Source organism: Dromiciops gliroides, chromosome 6, assembly GCF_019393635.1.
Source record: "Dromiciops gliroides isolate mDroGli1 chromosome 6, mDroGli1.pri, whole genome shotgun sequence".
Lineage (NCBI taxonomy): Eukaryota > Metazoa > Chordata > Mammalia > Microbiotheria > Microbiotheriidae > Dromiciops > Dromiciops gliroides.
The window spans coordinates 33,673,074-33,697,888 of NC_057866.1; the positions used below are offsets into that span (position 1 = coordinate 33,673,074).

The 24,815-nt window shown below is 36.8% G+C and overlaps 1 pseudogene; it reads right to left on the reverse strand.

The window, feature by feature from the left end:
- Nucleotides 1-23,345: 23,345 nt before the first annotated feature.
- Nucleotides 23,346-24,062, reverse strand: LOC122731964 (annotated as a pseudogene).
- Between the last annotated feature and the right edge of the window lie 753 nt (nucleotides 24,063-24,815).

Genomic DNA, 24,815 nt, shown 5'->3' on the forward strand with positions numbered 1-24,815 from the left:
GAGTAATTATTTTGATTTTTAAAATAAATGTTTTTTGTCAATTGATTAGCATCCCAACTCTGTGGTTCTATTTGACATTTTCATTTTTCCTTTGTTTTATTCACATATTGGTTACACAAACCTTCAATAAATGTCTATTACATGCAAAGCTCTGTTATGACAATGGGCATACAAAGACCAAAATGGAAAATACATAAGGAGTCCATTTGTGAGCAAGTAAATGGGGACTGAGAGGCTCAGTTCATTTTGTTGGTCCCTCTGGCACTAATTTATTTAAACTTCAATCAGACACTGCAGAAGTAATGCTTAGATAAAAGGAAGGGAGTTTGATATTGGGATCCAAGCCAAGGTAAGAGGCCCCATTGAAATTCATATTCTATATTCTGACCTTCTAAGGGAACTAAGCAAATGGTCTATCTGTATTTTCTCTCAGCCAAATGCCTGCCACGAATGTCTATATTCAAAAAAATCTCTTGTCAAAAGAAAGGAGAGATGATTCAAAGAAATCATTCTTCATAAAGTGGGGTAATATTTTAAAATAATTTTGTAAATCTTTTTTTGTTTGTTTTGTTTTGTTTTTGCTGGGCAATGAGGGATAAGTGACTTGCCCAGGGTCACACAGCTAGTAAGTGTCAAGTGTCCGAGGCCGGATTTGAACTCAGGTACTCCTGAATACAGGGCTGGTGCTTTATCCGCTGCTCCGCCTATCTGCCCCCAATTTTGTAAATCTTAAAACACGATATAAACTTCATGATCATCACCACCCTTGCAATGGATTCTAAATACTTCTCCAAATTTCAAAGTGGAATCCTGAATACTTGGTTCTATTTTTGGCAACGAATCTGAGCTCAGAGTAAAAGAGACCCTATCAAAAGATTCTCTTACCACTCAATCCTCCCATTGCTAGACACCAGCACCCAAATGGCAACCACCGTTTTGTATCTGGGATGTACAGTCTTATGCATGTGGTTACTGCCTGGTTCAGATATCATGTTGCTTCCCTTTTCCAGCACTACAGGTCTTCAGTTTGCTAATACACTGAGGAAAAAGTCCTACTGGCCATGTCTATGTAATTATAGCCATGGCATAATGAATAGAAAGTTGGTCTTTGGAAATGATGATCTGGTTTCAAGTTCTGCTTTTGTCATGTAATGGCTGTGTGCCAATGGAAAATCAGTATGTTTCCCAGTATTCCAAGAGACACTCTAAGACTAGAAGTTGCAGAGTAGACACTGACTTGCATGGGAAAAAGGAGTTTCCTCACCAGGATTTCCCTATACCAATCATATCACAAATCTCGTCCACTCAAAAATATCTGCTCTATAAGACCATAGATTTACCTATAAAATATATATGATAGATACACTCATTATTCTATTTCATCTCACTTCGCACAGGCATTATATATCTATATTTACATCTCTCTCTCTCTCTCTCTCTCTCTCTCTCTCTCTCTATATATATATATATATATATACACACACACACACATATAAATATATATTTATTTTTAAAACACATCAATGCATATATAGTGCATGTATATACACACATATCTGTATGGGCAGCTAAGTGGATAGAGCATCAGGATTCAGTGGATTCAGGAAGATGTCTTCCTGAGATCAAATCTAGCCTCAAATACTAGCTGAAGAAGGAAATGGTAAACTTTTTTAGTATCTTTGCCAAGAAAACCCCAAATTCTCTCATAAAAAGTTTGGACATAACTGAACTGACTAAGCAATAATAACAATAACAACATGATAAATGCATTGTGTGTGTGTGTGTGTGTGTATATATATGTGTGTGTGTGTGTATATATATATATATATATATATATATATATACACAAATCCATATATGGAAAGGGAATAAGGATTTATTGTGTCTACAATGTTCTAGGCACTTGGCTTATTGGCTTAGCACTTTATAAATTCCATTTGAACCTCACAACAGCTCAGTATGGTAGGTGCTTCATTTATTTATTATAACCCTTTTACTGACAAGAAAAGTGAGAAAGACAGAGAGTGACTTGCTTAGGTTCACACAACTAGGAATATCTGAGGTTGGATTAGAACTCAGGTCTTCTTGACTTCAGGTTCCAGACATATTTAATATAATAAACAATGTATACATATGTAATATACATATATGATAAAACATATATTTGTATATCTTCACTGAGAGGTTAAGTGATTGGTATGTGGCTACACAGCTAATATATGCCATGCACAAGACTCAAACTTATGATAAAATAATGGGATTTGGCAAACATCCAGGGGTCCCACCTGAGGATTGATTTAGTATTGCTTGAAATGGGTGAGACTGAGAAACTAAGTACCTACTTAAGGGTGATTGGATGGAGACCACACCTGGCTGGCCCTGAGTGATGTGTTATTTTTAGAGGTGGAGTACTACTGGCATCAGCAAGAAACCACTCTCAACCAATCAGTTTGAAGGACCTCCCCTTTCAGGGATGGAGAGAGGAACTAGGAAGTGGAGTTTAGGGCCCTTCCACTTACTCTTTTTCATGGAGGAACTGGCATGGCGGGAGACAGAGAAAAGGAGGGCCCCTCTTGGTCATTCGGATATCAGCTTGGTGGTAAGAGACTTCACGTGGGCTTCTAGGAAAGGAAGTTTGGTTTTTTTTTTCTCTCTGGCTATACTGAATAGATCCAAACTGGGATTATTCCATGCTATAAGGAATCTGTTCTCAATCTCTCGCTCTCTTCACTAACTTATAATATATTTTAATAAATCCTTAAAAGCCTAAACTCTTGCTGAATTTATCAGTTTAGCCAGCTTCCCCTCCCCCCAAAGCTGGGGGGAGAGCAGATTAGGACCCACATTTCGATTTTCTTTCTTTTTTTTTTTTTGTGGGGCATTTGGGGTTAAGTGACTTGTCCAGGGTCACACAGCTATAAGTGTTAAGTGTCTGAGGTCGGATTTGAACTCAGGTCCTCCTGAATCCAAGGCTGGTCCTCTATCCACTGTGCCACCTAGCTGCCCCCCCCCCCACATTTAGATTTTAAACAACACAAACTCAGTTCTTTCTAATTCCAAAACCCACCTTTCATTGACTATGCGATCCTACCTCCCACCAAAACTACATGATCTTAGACTCTAATCCCAACAGGGTACAATTATAAAAGTATTTTTTTAAATGCATGTACAATAATATCTCTATACTCAAACAACCCACCTCTACCCCCAAGTCAATTCTCTAAGCTTCTTGTCAGTTCCAAAAATCGAGGTTCTATATTACAGCTTTAATGTTATATGTCTGAATTTAACAGAAAATTCATTTTACACAGATATTTCTATGATTTGAAGACCTTATCCCTAGGAGACAGCAAGACTGTACCATCTTGATGCCCTGCTCAGAGGCAATCATTTTCACCTTCTGTCTTTTGCCTTTATTTTTTTCATTGCATTCTTAGAATATAAGCTCCTTGAGGAAAAAGACAATGCTATTCTTTGTATTTCTATAATCAGTATGGAACACAGTCCCTGGAATATATTAGATACTCCATAAGTGTTTGTTGATTGTCTCTGATGCACCTTCTGTTCATTTTTCCCATTAAAGCCTATAATTAAATAAGATGAAGGGCCAAATTCATGTAATCCTCAAATGCCAAAGACCTTTTGGAGAATATTTTAATTGAAAAAGGGTTGCCAGGGCAGCTAGGTGGTGCAGAATGAGAAAAAATTCTCATTTGACAAGTCACTTCATCTCTCTCACCCCCAATTTTATCATATATAAAATGAGGAAAGTAGATCTGGATGACCACAAAAGGCTCTTTCCATTCTGATATGCTCCAGTTCTAGGGTTCTCTTCTATTTGGTGAAGTAGGCAATATTTAGTGTATGGATTATTAACCTTGGCTTCCATGGACTCTTGGACCACTGGAAAGGTTTTGTTTTTTTAACGTTTTGATAAATTCATTTTAATATAACTGATTTCTTTTGTAATGTTTTAATTTTTATTTAAGGTACTTAACAGCATGATTCTGAGAAGGACTCCATACCAGTCTGCCTTTCCAAAAGAATCTAAAATGCATACACTCATATAAATACACACTCACACAGAGAGAGAGAGAGAGAGAGAATTCAGAATATCTGTGCTCTGATGAATCTAGAGAAATAAAAAATTTGCCAGTGGGGAGATTTCAAAGTGACAAAGTTTTGCCATATTCTCCTGGTAAATAGAGGTACATCAGTCACAAGGTTATATCACATCAATCACATGGTTTTAGGTTTCTTTTCCAACATAGTCAGGGAATGGGGAGTTATTATATATTGATCAAATATTCTGGTTAATACAATTAGAAATATAATTTCAAATAATTATGATATATGAAAATAGACAACACTAAAACTAAACAGAATTACTTGCTCATTCACTCATTTACTTATTTTGATGAGCCAGGATGGTGGGATGTCAAAAAGCACTAAATAAAGAAAGGTGTACTAGAATTTGACAAGGGATGAACTATCCTTGGAGCACTCACTATGCTCTAAGTTTTTTTCTTCATCTGTAAAAATCAGAACAGATGCCATTTCTGCTTATTTCACATGGCCATTGAGAGAGTCCAATGAGAATTTTTTTTGAAATATTATTGAAAGTGATATAGTTATATCTAAATGTCAGGCTGCTGCCACTGATGTTAATTATTTAGTAGCTCTGTCCCAAACTTTAATTTTAAACACAATTTTTCATAAAAACAATAATTTCCTTAAATTACCTCTCCCATGCCTGGTTAGCCATGCCTAGACATATGCACTTCCCAATTGCAGAAAGAGAGATTAAGGGGGAAGAGAATTCTAATTGGTCATTCAGTTCTTCCCACAAAGAATTGTGAGGATCTTATACACATTCCCTACTGTTCTTTCCTTTGGTAGAGAAGGAATCAAAGACAGGAAACCAATTCAGAGAGAGAGATAGACAGAAAGGGAGACAGAGATAAAGAGGAAGGAAGGAAGGAAGGAAGGAAGGAAGGAAGGAAGGAAGGAAGGAAGGAAGGAAGGAAGGAAGGAAGGAAGGAAGGAAGGAAGGAAGGAAGGAAGGAAGGAAGGAAGGGAGGGAGGGAGGGAGGGAGGGAGGAAGGGAGGGAGGGAGGGAGGAAGGGAGGGAGGAAGGGAGGGAGGGAGGGAGGAAGGGAGGGAGGGGAGGAGGGCGAGAGAGGGAGGGAGGGAGGGAGGGAGAGAGGGAGGCAAGGAAGGAAGGAAGGAAAAAATACACACACACACACACACACACATTCTAGGTTGAAGCCATACCTTTTGTTCTCATCAAACCAGGTGACATAGTTCCATTCAATTAAACGATAGCCAAGTCCAAAGATAAGCCAGTGTCCATACTTATTAAAAGAAAGCTTCATCAATAGAAGAAGCCTGGTTACAGCAAGTATAGCCTAACCATTGTAAGGGGCAAATTTTAATTGGGGAATGTTACTTAGGCAGCTTGCTGTAATATTGGGGTAAGGAAGGAGATTAACAGCCTCTTTCTTTTTTCTTTTTCTTTTTTTTTTTTCTTTTTTTTTTGACGGGTCAATGGGAGTTAAGTGACTTTCCCAGGGTTACACAGATAAGTAAATGTCAAGTGTCTGAGGTCAGATTTGAACTCAGGTCCTCCTGAATCCAGGGCCAATGCTTTATCCACTGTGCCACCTAGCTGCCCCCAACAGCCTCTTTCAAAAAAAAAAATCGAAACAGGTTTTATTAACAAGAATGAATATAAAACACAAGTAAGATTAGTAGAATTAGGGACAAGGGGAAAAGGGAATGAGGGAAGGAAAATAATATGACCTGGAATTGCACCAACCAGACTTAGCTGTTCCCAAAAAGCAAAATGGCTGCATACCATCTCTCTCCCTCTCACACGCCAGAATGGTGAATCTCCTCCCTTCTCCTTACCAGCAACCCCCTCTCTCACAGGAAACAGGGTGGCCACATGCACAGCCCAAAGCTAATTGGCTGGCAGCCCTGATTGACAGAATTAAGAGAGGGTTGTAGAACAGCCAGCCTCCCAGCTTCCGCATGCCAAAGGTGACATGACTGTCCTCACCCAGCTTCCCTTCATTATAATTTGGCCAGGACCATGTAGGCGTTGGCGCAAGGTGGGTGGAGCCCTGTGACAGCATGGAGGCCCAGCACCCGAGCCCTGGCAAGAGTGCACACTGGACTTCTAATTTTAGCCAAAAGATGGGTTCATAGAAGCCTCAAATCACAATTACTTCTTTATACTCTTCATCAAAGAAGATGAAGTCATCACTCTCAATTCAGTACCCAAGTTTTCCTTGATACCACATATCTGAAACAAAGGAGTCCTGGCCTTTGTGTTTAAAAGTTGCACTGTCAAATTAATGGCCCATTTGTGGAACACATACATATAGGCAGGAGCTAGATAGGGAAGGAGTGTGCCGCTTTATGTCCCAATTCACATAGCTAGGGAATGTCAGTTTTCAAACATGAAAATATCAAGATTGCATCTGGGAACATCTCATAACCAATGACAAATTGAGAATAAAGACCAGAGGGTAGTTCTGTTTGACTGTATCATAGAATACATGAATGTGCTTCATTATTATCATTATCATTCAACATAAATAAAAGTCCCAAAGTAATAATTATCAATACTAATGATAAGTGCTCCATTGAAGCATAGGAATGCAAGTTGACAAAGCTTTCGACTTCCCCCAAATTCAGTTTACAACAATGACTTCTATAAGGTTTACACTTGATCCATACTTGTGCTTTTTTGACGCTGACATCCCTTTTAAAGAAATTAATAATCCCATGACTAGCAGCTAAACCAGATAAGCACTAATCAAAAAATAAGAGGTCCACCAGATAGTCCTGTAGATATTCGCCAAGTTATTAGCCAACATTATTAAAATATATTTACAAACTTTTGTTGGTAAACTTAAGTATAAATCTATCTTATATTGGATGCTGTATAGGCTTCTCAGACTCAATATGTTTAAAATAGAACTCATCCACCACTTCCCATCTATCTACTTCTATCTTCCCTATTTCTATTTAGGGCACCAGCATTCTTCCAGTCATCCCAAATTATAATCTCAGGATCTTTCTCAACTTCTCACTCTCACCCACTCCACATATTCAATAAGTTGTGAAATTATAGCACTTTTACTTCCACATCATCTCTCAAATCATTGCCCCCCAATTTACTCCATTCACACATCTTCCTAGTTCAGACCCATAGCATCTTTAAATCAGTTTATGATGAACAAATGAATGAACAAAATATTTGTTATTATAACAGTCTCCTAAATATTCTGACAGACTAAAGATTCCATCCTTGGGGGCAGCTAGGTGGCACAGTGGATAAAGCACTGGCCCTGGATTCAGGAGTACCTGAGTTCAAATCCGGCCTCAGACACTTGACACTTACTAGCTGTGTGACCCTGGGCAAGTCACTTAACCCACACTGCCTTGCAAAACAAAAAAATCAAACATCAAGATTCCATCCTCCTCCCAATCTCACCCCCCCTCCCCGAAATCCATTACCTGTACTGCTACCATTGGTTTTCTTAAAGTACAGAGCTGACCATATAATCCTTTACTCTAAGTCTAGTGGCTTCTTATCACCTTTAGAATTAAATACAAACTCCCCTGCTTGGCATTAAAACTCTTCAAAATATGATTCCTGATAATCTTTCTAGACTTATTATACATGACTACCCTTCATGCATAGTACAGTCTAAGTTGTCCTTTCTTCTTCTGATGCACAGCACTACATTTTGTCTTAGTGTCTTTGAACTGGCTCTCCATAGCCTCTTCAACTCCACACCTGTTTTCTTCAAGATTCAACTCAAGTGCCACTTTCCTTATGGATCCTTTCCAGATCCCTAGCTGCTAGTGCCTTCCTCTCAAATTTCTTAATACTTGCATATAAACTCTCTCTCTCTCTCTCTTTCTCACTCACTCTCTCTCTCATAAATGTGTGTGTGTGTGTGTGTGTGTGTATGTACCAAAATTTTGTTGGTATGCATGTATGGATACCAAAATATTTAGTCAGCCATGTTTCTACACTGACATCTGAATCTACAAGTAGCAAACTCTTTTCAATGGTCTTAACAATCCCCACCCCAGTGTTCAGTTTCTAAGCAAGGAAAAACCCACACTGGATTCAGCCTTCTTCCTAGCCCTTCAGTCCTCCATCATTTTCTCACCTCCAAAAACTTTACCTCCTTGTTTGTTTGTTTTTTCGGTGAGACAATTGGCGTTAAGTGACTTGCCCAAGGTCTTACAGCCAGATTTGAACTCAGGTCCTCTTGATTCCAGGGCCAGTGCTCTATCCACTGTACCCCCTAGCTTCTGCAACTTTACTTACTTACTGTACAGGTAAAGGGGAGGAAAGTGCCAGCCTTGCTTCAAGGTTTTTATATCAAAAAGGACAAAAAATAACTCTCTCCATTCATCATAAAGCAATTGAAACTGACTAGATAAAAGTAAGAAATATGTAAAGCCATATTAAGAATGGAACAAGTGATGCTGGTATTCAGAGTGATTTACCATTTCATTATAATTCATGACAGCTGAGTGGAATGTGAAAGGAAATATTAAAATATGATGGAGGATCCAAACTACCTGAGTGGAAAAAACAGATATTGTTTTCTTTTGTTTTTCTTTTATTTTGTTAATTTCTGATAGAAATTAATCCCATATTAAATTAGGACTCATAAGGTTGTGAGAAATGGTATGTCATAGGTTGAAATCGGCGGGGGGGAACTTAAGGATCATCTGTCCAACTCCTTCATTCTATGAATGAGAACCTAGAGACCCAGTGAGATGGTCATTTTCTCAAATACACACAATCAGTAAGTGGAAGCACTCAGATTTTACTCCAGGCCCTCTGCTTCTGAATCCAGTGCTCTTTCTACAGCACCAAAATATCATTAAGATCAAGTCTTTGCATCAAGGTGGGACTCATAAAGATATTTAATTACACGTCTTAAAAATCGCTAGAGCAGTGGTATCAAATAGAAAGAGATGGGGACACAACTAAGCCTACCATACATTCAGGGGCATATTAACTTTTAAAACAACAGATTAACATTATCTATATTTTGTTGTTTTTTAAATTTATTTTGTTAAATATGTCCCCTTTGCATTTATTCTGGTCCATCCACACTTCAAAGTGTTGCTAGCCAAATCTATTCTAGAGAACCCATTTCTCAATAGGTTCTTAAACCCATTTACCAATATGTTCCACTATCTCAAAACCATGAGTCTAGGTCTACCAAACACAAAGTGACATGAACAGTCTCATGAATTAATTTTCCCTTTGGTTTGAAAAACATAATGCCAGGGTTCATCAGAGCACTGCCAAATGTCTGGCTTTGTACTTTGTGGACTTCATATCATAGGCAAAACCTCTTCCTGTTAAGGAGCCAGAGGCAGCAGCTTGCTAAGTAAAACCTTAAAATGTTCATTCAGCCTTCAGATTTCATTAGAAGGAAGGGCACTAAGCACATCCAACAAGAGATTAAAATAAAGAACTGAATCCCTTCATCTCTGGGGGGATCCTGTCCAAAACAGCATCATATTCTTTAATGGCAACAACTTGGAGTGAAAGTTGAACTATAGTCAAAAGGCAGAAGTTTATTTGATATTTTCTAATATATAAAGTAAAAAGGAACACAGTTTGCTCCAAAAGAAATAATTTGATGCCCCAAATGTTTTCCCAGAACCTAAGTGGAAAAAAAATGGAAGCTACTAAGTAAGAAACAAAGCAATCAGTAATATTTAAGTTCTGGTGACCTATATACTAGGAAAGAAGTAAGCTTAAAAAGTATAGAAAAATAATTTGAATTTTGTGAGAACACACACACACACATACATACATACATACATACATAATGTATATAATATATGTGTGTATACATACACAAGCACTAAATAAAGACTCTCCCTTCAACAAGTTCAATTAAATACATTGACTCTGGAGAGAGAGGAGTTATGTTCAACACCTGCCTCTTACAGTCACTTCTCTGACTTTAATCAAATAGCTTACCCTTCCTGGCTCTCATTTTCCTCATTTGTAAAATTGCAATAGCTGTCCTCTGTTAGGCTCCTTTCAGGTCTAGATCCAGTGATTGGCTATTCAAATATCCACAAAGAAACTGCTAGGTTCTCACAAAGTGTTGCGATTGGTGAAATGGCCCTGCCCAATTATGTCATACTTGGGGTTAGGACTTTATTAAATCAACACATTTTTTTTAATTTGTAAGTATACTAAGGAAAGGTATTGGGGGAAGTTTAATCACTCCCAAGAAGGAGTACCTAAGTAGTTAACTCCAAATCCCCAAAAAGGCCCAGTTTCCATCCATCCTTGACAAGTCTGTCCCTTTAGCTCACCTAATAATAGGGACTTAGGGATAAGTCCTCCGGTGACCAAATGTTAAAGACAGGACCCAAGTTAAAGAGAAGGAAAAGAAGCAACAATGTAAGAATAACCAAACTCAAGAGAGGATCTGGCCTGACTTGTCTGTGGAGATTGCAGCCCCCATGTATAATCAGATGACAACCAGTCCAGCAGGTTCTGAACATGTCAAAATATTCAACTTCCAATATCTGTACCAAGGAATTATTCACAACAGACAATATGAGAAGAACTCCTCAAATGGGACAAGAGAATGGAAACCTGCTTTATATGGTTATGGGAGGCTTCAAAATATGAAACCCAGTAGCAACTATACAGTGAAGGATATATTAAAGAGTCATTTCTCACTGGAAATTTCCTGGTGGCAGTATAAGATTGCCCATGTTTGTCTGGTTGTTCCTTTCCTTGCCCTAACCATTACATACTTGTACGTAGAAATCCTAACTGCAATGGGGAGTTAGGCCCCATGTTTTATTAGATCTCTTTCCTTCTCTGTCTATACATTCTTACTCCTCTTCACTGTCGCCTGTTGAAACTTTCCTTCTTGTGTGTTAAAAAAAATTCCTGTGGTCTATAAAATATTATGAAGAAAGGAAGAGCTATTATAAGCTTAGACAAAGGCAAATGTCACTTGATGATAGTTTGAAGAAATTGTGCATATTTATGCTAGAGAAGAGAAGATATGATTATCTTTCAGTATTTCAAGGGCTGTTATGTAGAGAAGGGATTCAATTTTGTATGTTTGGTCATAGAAGATACTGTAACAATTGGAATGATGCCACCTGCTGGAGACTTACTGTAGAAAAGCTACACCATGAAGTGAATGTCTCTGAGGGCAAGACCATGCGTCTTTTCTTTGGCATCAGGAAGTGACGTTTGCTGGTGGGAGGAAGAAGAGGAAGCCGGGCTCTCTGACTCTCTCTTTCCTGGGGACTCTGGTGGAGAGCGGAGCTAGAAATGCATTCTCCCTTTAATAGATAGATGAATGTAGGCCTTTCTCTCTCTCTTTACCAAATTCCTTTTTTTTTTTTAACGGGAAAATGAGGTTAATTGACTTGCCCAGGGTCACACAGCTAGTAAGTGTTAAGTGTCTGAGGCCAGATTTGAACTCAGGAACTCCTAAATCCAGGGCTGGTGCTTTATCCACTGTGCCACCTAGCCTCCCCACTCTTTACCAAGTTCTTATTCTCCTTAATAAATGCTTAAAAGCCTAACTCTTGCTAAAGCTTATAATTTATTGGCGACCACTCATTAGATATTTTAGACAGACTAGCAAGAATTTTAGCCCTTAACAATACAAACATTAGGGATGACTAGATATTTCAAAGAAGCAAATTAAGTTTGAAGAAAAAAAAAACTAACCTTTAGAGCTGTCCAAAAGGGAAATGAGCTGCTTTGAAAGGTATCAGATTTCCCCTCCTTGGAGATCTTCAAGAAAAGGTTAGATGGTGACTTACCCGAAATTGTCACAATGCCAATTCCTTTCACATACTGGTGGGACTTCATGGTCATTGAGTTCCCTTTCGACTCTCAAATTCTATCATTCTGTGATGTGACTTACCTTCTTTGGATTTCAGATCTATATTTATAAATGAGGAAGTTGGACTTGGTTATTTCTAAGACTGCTTCCAACTCCAGAGCCAATGATCCTGGAGTCCTTCACTCCATGCATCAGGGCTGCTCCAGAGTCAGAGTAGCTTGGGAATCAAGGCAATTCAGGTGGGGTTCCTCTCTAGGGTTTCTAATTGATTCCTTTCTCTGAGGTCATTTATAAGGATATACTAATCAGCTAGGAAATTGGGAGTTTCTAGCCCAGAATTTTCTAACCATCAAAGAGGCAGATATTTGAAGTTTGAGTAAAGAGAGGTGGTGAAAGGGAGGGAATAAGAAGAAAGAGATAAAATTGCGGATAAATCATGGGAAGCCTGAAGAATGGAGAAAAACTAGGTCAGAAAAAAGAAGAGGTTGTTGCTTATTTTTTATTTGATTTGATTTCTTTTTTCTTCTCAAATATAACAAATGCATGTGTGACATGCATATAAAATACCAGATGATAAAAAGCTCTGAGGAATAACTAACACTTTGAATGAGTCACAATCTAAAAAAAGTTTAAATAAGCTAGTATTATTGACCAAATTTTATATGATAAATTTTAGTGGAGATAAATATAAAAGCTGTTAATATATCTGTCTTGGCCAGGCATTGCATCTAGAAAATGAGCTGGGCCCAAAAATGAATAGAATGAAAAATTAGTGTGAGGACCACAGGGAAATTCTGGTTTATTTTCAAATTTCCTAACCCCTCTCCTCCTCATCCCTACACATGTATCAAATCTGTCAATTTAACACTGGCATTTTCCTAGTGATGCTGTATGACTGGAAGTCATAGAATAGTTCCATAAGAATTAAGATTACAAGTGACAAAAAGGGAAATGGAGAGATGTGTGGTGGGTATAGGTAGGGCACAGAATATGATCAGTGATGACTTGAGCACAGGAAGAGGCATGAGAGAAATCATTCAGGAAATGTAAGATTAAAAAATGGAGGTCTGGCGGTGATGCATCCTTTTTTGAAAAAACAAATGAAAAGTGGATAGAATATGGATACCAGTAAACAATGCATGTTATTTTTTAAGAGGCAGAGAACAGTTTTGAACAAGTTGGGTCCATCTTCTATGGTGGATTTAGGAGAAGAAAATGAATATAGGAATGAATTTCCCAGGATGATATGAGAAGACAAGGGTTTGAATGTCAGCTCTGCTTCTTAGTAACTTTGTGGCCTTAGACAAGTCACCTAACTTGTCAAGACCTTAGTTCTTCATCTGTAAAATAAGGAGTGTGAATTAGATTCCACCATCAATGAAAGGACCTACCATTGACAGATCTACACATCCATTAAAATAAAAAAGAATTGAAATAAATATAAGATTCTATAATAAACTTGAAATTGTCAACTTAGGGCAAAGAGGGAGAGATGAGGGTACACACAATTGATTTTTGAAGAAATAAATGTCTGGGGATTTTGATGGAGCCAAAGTTTAATATAATCCAACAGTGTGTACATGGACCCATTCAGTGTCTATCACTCACCCATATGAAATGATTAGCTCTACATCTCTCACTTCACATGTCCTTGTTAGGGGGACCGTGTCTGAATTTTCAACAGTCATATCTTCATTCACATCTTTGTCCTTTGGGCTGATTTAGTAATCTCTATTCCTTTATTTATATCTTCATAAAAGGAAAACCTGGGGTGCTATTTATCTAATCATTGAAAGGAAATAAAACAGTAACATGGGGTATAAAATATTCAGTGATTCCAAACAAAGGCCAATACAACTTTTTGACCTTATTCTTACCAGCACCATCCATCAGTGGGTCAAAGATCTCACCTTCTTGACCATCTGACATAAATAAGGCTTGACTCTCTAATGAGGAATTAAAATACAATTACTCCTCAGGCAAGCATAATCCAAGCCAATGTTTTATAACACCTTGACTCAAGATATAATTTAGTTTGACATCTTTTTCATAAAAGAAGATTTACATGTCCTCAGATACCACTAACCTTTTCTGAGGGTGGCAGGTACACCTCATATATTTAAGCAATTACAAGCCATAGCTCCTAAATGATATGATGTGAAAAACAACATGGAAATGTGTGCTAAAATATCATGATAATGAGACACTACCCCCACCCCAAGAGATACAAAGACGTTTCTATCCAGTTCCCCTTTTTTAAAAAATGTATCTTGTGAAACTATATGGAGCAGTTAGTTAATTGGTTTCAAGTGTTTAATTTATGCCACTAATATACTGATTCATTCAGTCAGATAACAATCTTAACATTTATTAAGCACATACTATCTACCAGGTGTTGTGCATCATACTGGGAACACAAACACTTGGTGATTCAGTCCCTGCCCTCGAGTTTATATTGTATTGTGGGGAGAGAACATGTTGTCAACTCAAATCTAAATTAAAGTAATTTTGGGAATTAGAAGTATTGGGAAGGAGAACACTAGCAAATTAAGGTTGGGGTGGGGGAAAAGTTAGGTTCCCAAGAGAAGGTACTAGAACAGAGCTTCCAAAGAAATCTAGGAAATTCAACAATAAACACTCACAGTACCAGCAAATCAACATAGCAAAAGCAATGACACACCACTAAGTAAAGAAAGAAGGAAAGGTGTGCCAGACAAGTCAAACAACCACCTCTCTCAGATGCTGATGGAGACGGCTCAAGACCCAGAACCCAAGATCCTTGGGAATAGCAGATGCTCCTAGCTCAGTGTTCATGGACATCATCCGGAGAAGCAAACCCTATGGAGATACAAGCTGGCAACTATTCCTGCAGGTGCTACATTCCCAGATACCAAAGACTCGATTAAAAAACTTCTTGCCACCAAAATCACTGACACTGACAAATGGTCCAACATCAGAAATTGATATGATATCATCAGTGGAAATGACTTCTTTAAAGTGGCATTATCATCTGCTTTACTTCTGTACCCAGAGAATAATGGAACATTTTTCCTTTGGTTTATAGTTGAAACATTCCATATCTGTTTTTTTTCTTCCATTAGAATGTGAGCTTCTTAAGAGAAGGACCTATCTTACTTTTCTATTTGTATTCTCAGCACTTATCATAGTGCTTTGCAATTTGTCACTGCTTGACAATTATCTCGCCAAAGTTACTGGGCAGCTAGGTGGCAAAGTGGATAAAGCACCAGCCCTGGATTCAGGAGGACCTGGGTTCAAATATAGCCTTAGACACTTGACACTTAATAGCTGTGTGACCCTTCACAAGTCACTTAACCCTCATTGCCTTGGCCCTGCCCCCCAAAAAAGTATGCAAAGCTACCAATTCTATCTTAATTGCCAAAATCAATGGCTATTTCTCAATCCTCATTGTTGTTAACCTCTCTGAAGGCATTGATACTGTCAATCACCTTTTTTCCTTGATATTTTCTAGATTTTAGTGACACTAGGTTCTCTTCATTCTCTTCCTACCTATCTGGCCAGTTTTGTTCAGTCTAATTTGTTGGCTGCCCATCCAGGTCTTACCATGGTTTTCCCAAAGGGCTCTGTCCTAGGTCCTCTTTTACAACATTGGTGCTCTCAGAGCAATGAGAATGAGAAGTTTTAAGTGAGGTCCTAGTCATAATTTGAAACCCAGATAAGTAAGTGTAAGGCCATCCATTGATTATCAACATGTCTGATGATCAATGTCCATTATGTGGTCTGCTTTCCTTGACATTTTCCATATAAATAATACACTTCCAAATACTTCATTTGAATATTACATGTCCAAATATTTAATAGGATTAAAAACTAAAGAAATAAAGACCATGGTGGCAAAATCATGGACAGCAATGGGACCACTCTTTGGTGAATGAAAACAGCTATTCTTATATTAATGCATGCAGGGGCTTCATGTGCTTCATACAGCAATGTTTTAATCTTTTTCTAAAGCAGTGATTTCTAAAATTGGGAAAATTGAACCATAAAATAGCCAATGTGATTGAAGTTAATTTAAAAAATTGTTCCTGAAGGAAAACAATAATTATAAGAAAAAAATCAAATTCTCTCTACTTACAAATTGCTTTATTGTTGATAAAATAAAAACTTCAGAAAATTCATCCTGATCTACTGGAACCCTATAAGGAAATTAATTTTTTCCAAAAGAAATTATAGAAATCATAAACAAGCATATTTTTCTAGTGAAAAGTTAGAACATGTTGAGTATTAGAGCTATTTATGCACGTAAGGCATAATGGCACAGCTAAAAAGGACTTTGGAACATTAGCCATATAAGGTTAAAACTCAGAGACCTTGGAATATCAAGCATAAAATATGAGAGCTAGAAGTGACCTTAAGACATAGAACATAGATTATTAGAGATAGGACATCTTAAAATATAGAACAGAAGAATAAAATGGAGTTAAATGAATGGAATATGCTATTAGCATAGCTGGAAGGGTTCTTAGAGCATAGGCCATGCATCTCATTTCCCAAATATATAGGGAAATGACCCAAATTAATAAAAATAAGAGCTATTCCCCACTTAATAAATGGTCAAATGATATGAACAGACAGTTTTCAGAAGAAGAAACAAAAGCTATTAATGTTTTCAGAAGAACAAATCAAAGCTATCAATAGTCATATGAAAATTGTTCTAAATCACTATTAGAGAAATGCAAATTAAAACAACTGAGGTATCACCTCACACCTATCAGATTGATTAACAGGGTAGAAAAGGAAAATTATAAATGCTTTTTTAAAAAAATTGGTAGTGGGGCAGCTGGGTGGCACAGTGGATAGAGCACCAGCCCTGGATTCAGGAGGAGCAGAGTTCAAATTCAGCCTCAGACACTTTATAACTTACTAGCTGTGTGACCCTGGGCAAGTCACTTAACCCCAATTGCCTCACAAAACAGACAAAAAATTGGTAGTACCTTTATTTTCAGTATTTGATTTTGTGAATTTTGGCATCTTTCAGATATGCAGGAAACTGGAAAATAACTGGCATAAATCCCATTATCTGAGCCCACTTAATAGCCTTTGTACCCTCTTTCTGTTTTTCCCCCACATAAATCTGTCATGTGTCTTCCATAAATGCATCCAGTGAATGGGGACAAAAGCTGTACATTCTTATATTCTACAGGTTTTCCACATAAAATGTGTGTGTGTGTGTGTGTGTGTGTGTGTGATTCTTTGGGGGATGGAAGGGATGTGGAAAAGCAGAGACATCAGTGCCCTATTGGTGGAGTTGTGAATAATTCCAACAATACTGGAGAACAATTTGGAACTATGCTCACAGGGCTATCAAAATGTGCATGCCCTTTGACCCAGCAATACTATGTCAAGGTCTATATCCCAAACAGATCAAAGAATAGGGAAAAGGAGCTATGTGCACAAAAATATTTATAGCAGTTCTTTTGGGGTGGAAAAGAATTAAAAATTGAATGGATGCCTATCAACTGGGGAATGGATGAAAAAGTTTTGGTATTTAATTGTGATGGAATGCTATTGTGCTATAAAAAATGAGGAGGAGGATGGTTTTATAAAAAAACTGGGAAGTCTTATATGAACTAATATAAAGTGAAGTGAGCAGAGCCAGGATATAATTGAACATAGTAACAACAATATTGCAATGATAATCAATTGTAAAAGACTTGGCTACTTTAATCAACACAATGATCCAAGACAATTCCAACAGACTCAAGATGGACATAGCTATCAATCACCAGAAAGAAAACTGATGACCTCTGAGAACAAATTGGAGCATACTTTTGTTCTCACCTTTTTTGTTTTTTCTTTCTTTTTTTGCAATATAGCTAATATGGAAATGTGGTTTTCATGTCCTCACATTCATAATTGATATCATGTTGCTTGGCATCTCAATGGTTGGGGAGGTACTAGAGAGAGAAAGAGAATTTAGAACTCAAAAAAAGGATCCCTATCATAGGCCCTCTGGAATTACGATTGGCCTTTGATTTGAAAAGTTTTATTTTTTTTAAAACATAGTCCACAGAATGGTAAATCTGGGAGGGGCTTTAATAAAGACATGGAACAGAGCAAGATATTGTTAGAAGTTAAATCTTGGTTCAGTCCTCTCATTTTATACATGTGGAAACTCCCAGAAGTGTAATGACTTGCCAAAAGTCAAAAGGCTAAATACTGGTCATACTGGGATTAACTCTTGGATCTTGTGACTCATATAGGCCAGGATTTTTTCCCATTTTATTATATTCTATACTTTGATTCAACACTAAATAACTGTATGTTCTTATTTCTCATGATCTTATCACTAATATTCTCCTATGGCAAATGAACTGACAGATTATAAACTATAGTATATAGTATCACCTATGAGGATTTGTAAGAGACCTCAAATACCATTTATTCTAATCCCCTTAACTTTGTATATCATATATCTGATCTTATTTCTCTGATCCTCAAATCTGCCAAAAGTCACAAAAGGCTAAAATCTCACAAATGGTATAAATTACTTGAAAATAATTTTCAAAAAGTTATTAAAACATCAACCCCCTTCATGACTTTGGGCCCATCCTGCATCTGAGGAAGCTGAGAATCAGAGAGATGAAGATCAGAGATATGAAGGAACTGTCTCAGGGACACAAGAGTAGTAAATGAAAGAAACTGGATTTGAATCCAGACCTATTGACATCAAGTCCAACTTAATCTCGATTGTACCATACTAGTTCAGTTTTACCATAGTTCAGCTATAAGGCAGATGGATATGTCCAGAATAAAAAAATTATTGTAATCAAGAAATTAGTTCAATATCTGCTGGCCACCTCAGGGAGAGGGGAGGGGAGGGAGGGAAAGAGGAATAAAAATTGGAACCCAAAAGTATAAAGAAAAATGTTTATTATTATTACAATAATAAAAAAAACAAAAAGAAATTAGTTCAATTCATTTTTTGGCTCTTATCCTTTGGACTTTATTCATTAAGCCCATGACAGAGAAATTACCCCCAAACAATGCCACATAGAAAACGGATAAGTAACGTTCCAGAAATCATTTATAACAATAATAAATTTTAATACAAATTAAAATGAAAATGTGTCTTATTTTTAATAAAGCAAAATAAAATAAAAAACAAATATGGCATACGCTAAAAGGATTTTATTTTTAAATGAATAGATAAAACAACATAAATATCAATTTGATGCATTTAAAAATTGAATGGAATAGTCAAGATACTTGCTAGTAATGTGAATTTAGGCAAGTAAATAATGAGTTTTAGTTTCCTCATTTGTAAAATTGGGATAAAAAAAAAACACCCATCCCACAGGGTTATGGCAAGAGGCAAATGAAATAATGTATATAAAACACTGTGCAAACCTCAGAATATTACATACATGTTAGTTCTTATTATAATTTGAATGAAATAAAATATATTTTGTTATGTTCTTTTAGAATAAGCAGAGAAACAAATATTTATTATTTAATGTAGAATTAACATTGTAATCATGAATAGAAATAAAATTAAAATAATTTTTTTAGAGTAGAACAAAATATCATCACAGATAAATATACTTTGCATAGAACACATTGGCTGCCCCAGAAGTCTCTGTCCTATACATCTTTTCTGAGGCAAACATTCTAAAACTGTTAGAGTGTATTACATAAAAGCTTTTAAAATCCATTTCATTATTGAAGAAGAGAGCACAAAATAATAAAAAAGGGGCAGCTAGGTGGCACAGGGGAAAAAGCACTGGCCCTGGATTCAGGAGGACCTGAGTTCAAATCCGACTTCAGACACTTGACACTTACTAGCTGTGTGACCCTGGGCAAGTCACTTAACCCTCATTGCCCAGCAAAAAGCAAACAAATAAATAAGTAGATGAATGAATGAATAGATAAATAAATAAATAAAAGTAAATACATGAATAAATGGATAAATGAATGAATGGATGGATAGATGGCTGAATCAATGAAAAAATAAATAAACAAATAGATAAATTAATGGATAAATAGCTGAATGTTATGCCCTGCAACTAATAATAATAATAAAGTATAATTTAAAATTATTCTATGATATAGAGTAAAATGAAATAAGTTAATTTTATAATGAAATAAAATTTTGTGATTTCCAGTCCAGGAAGCATTTATTATGTGCCTGCTACATACAAGACATTGTGCCATGTACTGGACAGCGATGCAAAGGAAAAAAAAAGAAAGAAAGAAAATACTGGTCCTTGATAACAGGGAGCACTTACTGTACTGAGGGGGTTTCACAATGAAATAATTGAATGTGACCATTTTGCAATAAGAGACTAGCTATATTTTAAAATAAAATTTTTACAACCTTAGTAAGAGAATATAATGAAATCTATTTTACTATCATAGAATAAAGGAAAAGAGAATAAAATAACTCACATTAAGATCAAACATAACAAGATCCAAATGCTTTGTTATTAGTCATAAATAAAGTGCAGGCCTCAGTCCCTCTTTCCCTCCTTCCACTGTTTGGCACAGAAAAGAGGAACATCATAGTCAGAGACCTGAAACATTTTTTCAGACATTAAATCACAACGATTTACTGACTCTTGTGATTTTGCTCCCATCACAGATTTTTTTTTTCATAAGGCTCATCTCAGCAACAAGAGTGTTCATCTGACTAAGTCCAATAATAATGAAAATATTACCTTCCAGATTTTGTCAACACTTCATGCTAAAGGCAGCTTGACAAGAACTGGCAAGTGGGATGTGTGGCTGGAAACCAAGGACCATCTGCTCACTCAGAGTTCCCCGGCCAAGGTGAAAGGGGAAACAAAACAGCTGTAGTGTTTTTTCTTCCTAAAATCTCCCTAAATACCTCTAATGCACAGCCCCATTTTGGCCCGGGTGAGATGATGGCAGCCATCACCCACCATATGTTCACATTTCAATGAGTCCTTGTACCATAACTGTCCAACTCAATGCTATTTCTTCTTCTGGCCACTCCTGGGAAGTATTTAGCCTCAGTCCCTCTATTACTTTCCAGATACCTGCTTTGTTCCATCCTCTGCATCTTTCCAATATGTGCCCAACTGTGTTTGATCAAATCTATGTTATTTTCAGCAGACACATTTTTCATCACATAAATATATTCTCCAGCAAAAATAATGTATGATTCTATGTTCACAGTTCACTCTTTTTGCTTTGGGAGCAAGAAGTATAGGGTGTGTCGGGGTGGGGGAATAATTTGGGTTTATTTCCTTTCAGGTCTATTCAATTTAAAAAAAAAAAAACATTTATCAGGTGCCTACCATGGACAAGACAATATGCTGGACAACAGGAATTAAAATACAGGGGAAAAAAATCTCTGCCCTTAGGCAGCTTACATTTTACTGAAGGATGATGACTTGTATGTGACAGGAAAATGCAAAGTATCTACATGTCATTTAATGGAGGAGAGAGTATTAATAATTGGTGAAATTAAGAATAATTTTGAGTAGGAGGTGATATCTGTTATGCTTTAAATTAGGGGTTCTTAACCTGTGATCCATGAACTTATTTTCATAATAGCTTTTCAGCCTAACTGGGATCTTTTGCAATTCTCTTTATTTTAGTATGCATTTTAAAAAATTCTGAGAAAAGATCCATAGGCTTCACTAGACTGCCCGACAGGTCCATTATCCCAAAATGATTAAGAAATCTGACTTTAAAGGAAGCAAGAGCTGCTAAGAAACAAAGCTTAGGTGGACATGCATTACCATCATGCAGATTAACTTAGATTTGTACATTTATTAAAGATCTAAAATGGACACAAACACAGTGGTGTAGTGTGGTGCCATCAAATTGAAATTGAAATGGGGGCCACTAAACCACACAAATTCAGTCGCATATTGGCTTATTAACATTATCTTCATTTTGTATTTTTATTTATTTCAGTAAATATTTCCCAATACTTTTTTAACTGCTCTGACCCACCCCTGACAGAGTGGATCAATAGCTAGACTTGGAATCAGAATAAATTGTGGTCAAGTTCTGGCTCTGGTACATACTGACTGGGTGACCATAGTCAAGTATGTTAATCAGAAGTGTTCCAGGTAACTCCTCAAGCCTAAGTGTTAAAGAGAAGGTTATTGGAGTTTTCTGGGCTGCTGAACTCACACTTGAAGGCCTTCCCCATCAAAAAAATGTGCAATATTGTGCTATGTGATTTGAAAAGACAGATGAGGGGGAAAATATCCATACCCACACAGAACTTACAATCTAGGAAAATGGATAGGCATGTACACAAATAACTATATATATATAATATATTTGGCTTTAAAGTTTCAAAATCAGTGAACATAAATTGCAAACAATCATGTGAAAGTTCATAGATATACAGGACCTTACAAATCATGTCATCTCTCAAGTCTTCACACTCCTCATCTTCAAATGAGAGAATGAACAAAATTACCTCTAAGGTTTTTCTAAGGTTGCTTCTAGCTCTCAAACTCTTTATGATTCTGTGACTGAAAAGATACAAGAATTTTGAGGAAGATGTTCCTTTCTCATTGGAAAGAAAACATCAGATGAATTAAATCTTTGGGGTTTTCATGTGACTGTTTGAAGAGGAAGAATATTTTAATGTTAAAGATTCATTTTTTTCTTTGATCACAACTCCTCTATGATTTGATAGAAGTCTTCAGAGGATGTAGAAAGAATCTTATCAACTCCCTCATTTTATAGAAAAGGAAGTTGAGGACCATAGAATAAATTGCTCAAGGCTATACAGTCTATAAGAAAGGTATTTATATAAATAACAACAACAAAATATTTTCCAGTCAGCCTGGGAATGATTAATTTTGTTAAGAATTTTTAAAAGCAAAATTGCTAATAGGGTTCCCAAGTAAATGATAGTTCTATGAAGGCAGGATCTATTTCCATTTTTTGGTCTAGAATATTCTTTTGTTTTTGGTGGAGCAATGAGGGTTAAGTGACTTTCCCAGGGTCACACAGCTAGTAAGTATCAAGTGTCTGAGGTCAGATTTGAACTCAGGTCCTCCTGAATCCAGGGCCAGTGCTTTATCCACTGAGCCACCTAGCTGCGCCCCTCCCCATTACTATATTCCTTTACCCAACACTTCAATTACTTTTATTTTTTAACCATATTCTCTTATTTATTAAGAAAAATAATTTTTAAACAAAATAATATATATATTTTTTTGTTTTAGTGAGGCAATTGGGGTTAAGTGACTTGCCCAGGGTCACACTGCTAGTAAGTGTTAAGTGTCTGAGGCCAGATTTGAACTCAGGTGCTCCTGAATCCAGGGCCGATGCTCTATCCACTGCACCATCTAGCTGCCCCTACATTTTTTAAAAGGTTGAAAAAATTTGGAGAATTATCCCAGTAATCTGATGTTTATTTTCCCTAACTGGTATCAAATTTAGCGGGCTCCCTTTGAACAGTAAGATACTATAAGTTTTCACTTTTCAAGGATGAAGACCTAGATACATATATCCCATGTTGCTTTTGGTTTCCCACCATTTCTTTGCTTCAAACCCCCATGCAATTTTCTTCTTTTTACGAGCCTCCTGCATCTTAATTTTTAGCTTTTACAAAGTTGTGGCAAGCAACAGCTTTGGCAATTTTTACCCCAAGCTCCCGAGTAGCTAACCTATTACTGAGTTCTTCTGCCTTTTCAATATCCCCTTCAGCCACAGATTTGTCCATGTGCATTTCAAGCCTTGACTTCAGAAGAGCTCTATGACTTATGATGGGTTCAAATTTGTCATTTATTCCAAAATACTGAGTAAACTCCTTCCACTGGGCTTCATTTGAAGATTGCTGATGGTCAGACTCTTCTTTAGTCTTCAATTTACCTTTTCTGGGACATTTTCTTTACTCTTCTTGCTTGTAGAAGTAGTTAATGTTTTCAGTTCAGAATGCTTTTTATCTAACTCTTGAAACTTATTCCACATATTTAGGGGAACTCCAGATGGACCCTCTTCATCGGCACTTTTTGCTTTTGTCTCTGCCCCATTTTTAGGCCTATCACTATGTAAAACAGAGAACTCACTTTCTTCCATCACACCATCTCCTTTGTCTTCTTTCGAACTAAGTTCTGAGATTTTCAATGCGGTCTCATCCTCAGAACTCAACTCAATATCACTTTCATTCATCCCAGGAGGTAAAAGTCCACTCCACATCTTCTTTTCCAACTGGCTAGCATGATCTGGCAGCCATTTTTCACTTCAATTACTTTCAAATGCACCACAAGAAATTTTAGCAAATACAAAACTATCATGGGACATCTCTCTCATACCATAGATACCAAGAGAACTTCACTGATTAGAAGTCAAGAAACATGTTTCCTGGTTTGAGTTCTGCCAATAACTAGATGCATCCCTTGGAATGTCACATAATCTACTTGGGCCTCAGGTCCCTAATTTATAAAATGGCTGGGTTGGATGAGATGACTGAATTCAACAAGTACATATTAAGGTCCCTTATGTAGCAGACATACAAAGACAAAAAAGGAGATTATCCCATACTTGATATGGTATGCATTCTGTGTGAGCTTGTACACAAGTAATTGTTGTACAAGGAAACTAGATAGTATTGGGGGGGAGGGGATTGGCAAATGAAAGATTCAGATGAGTCAATTCTTGGGTTAGGACTTAACAGAAGAGAAGAATTCTGACAGGTGAGGAGAAATTGAGAAGGAATTCCAGTCATGGGAAACAGCAAGGGAGAATAAGTTGTAGGAAATACCAGTACTCCATTTGGCTTTGAATGCAGAGTTTATAAAAGGAAGTAGTGTTAAATATGACAATAAATGGAAATTAAGACCAAATTATGGAGAATCTTAAATGCCCAGTTTAGGAATTGCAATTTTCTCCTCTGCGCTATGTAACCCTGGGCAAATTGCTTCCCCTTTCTGGACCTTGGCCTTCTTTTTG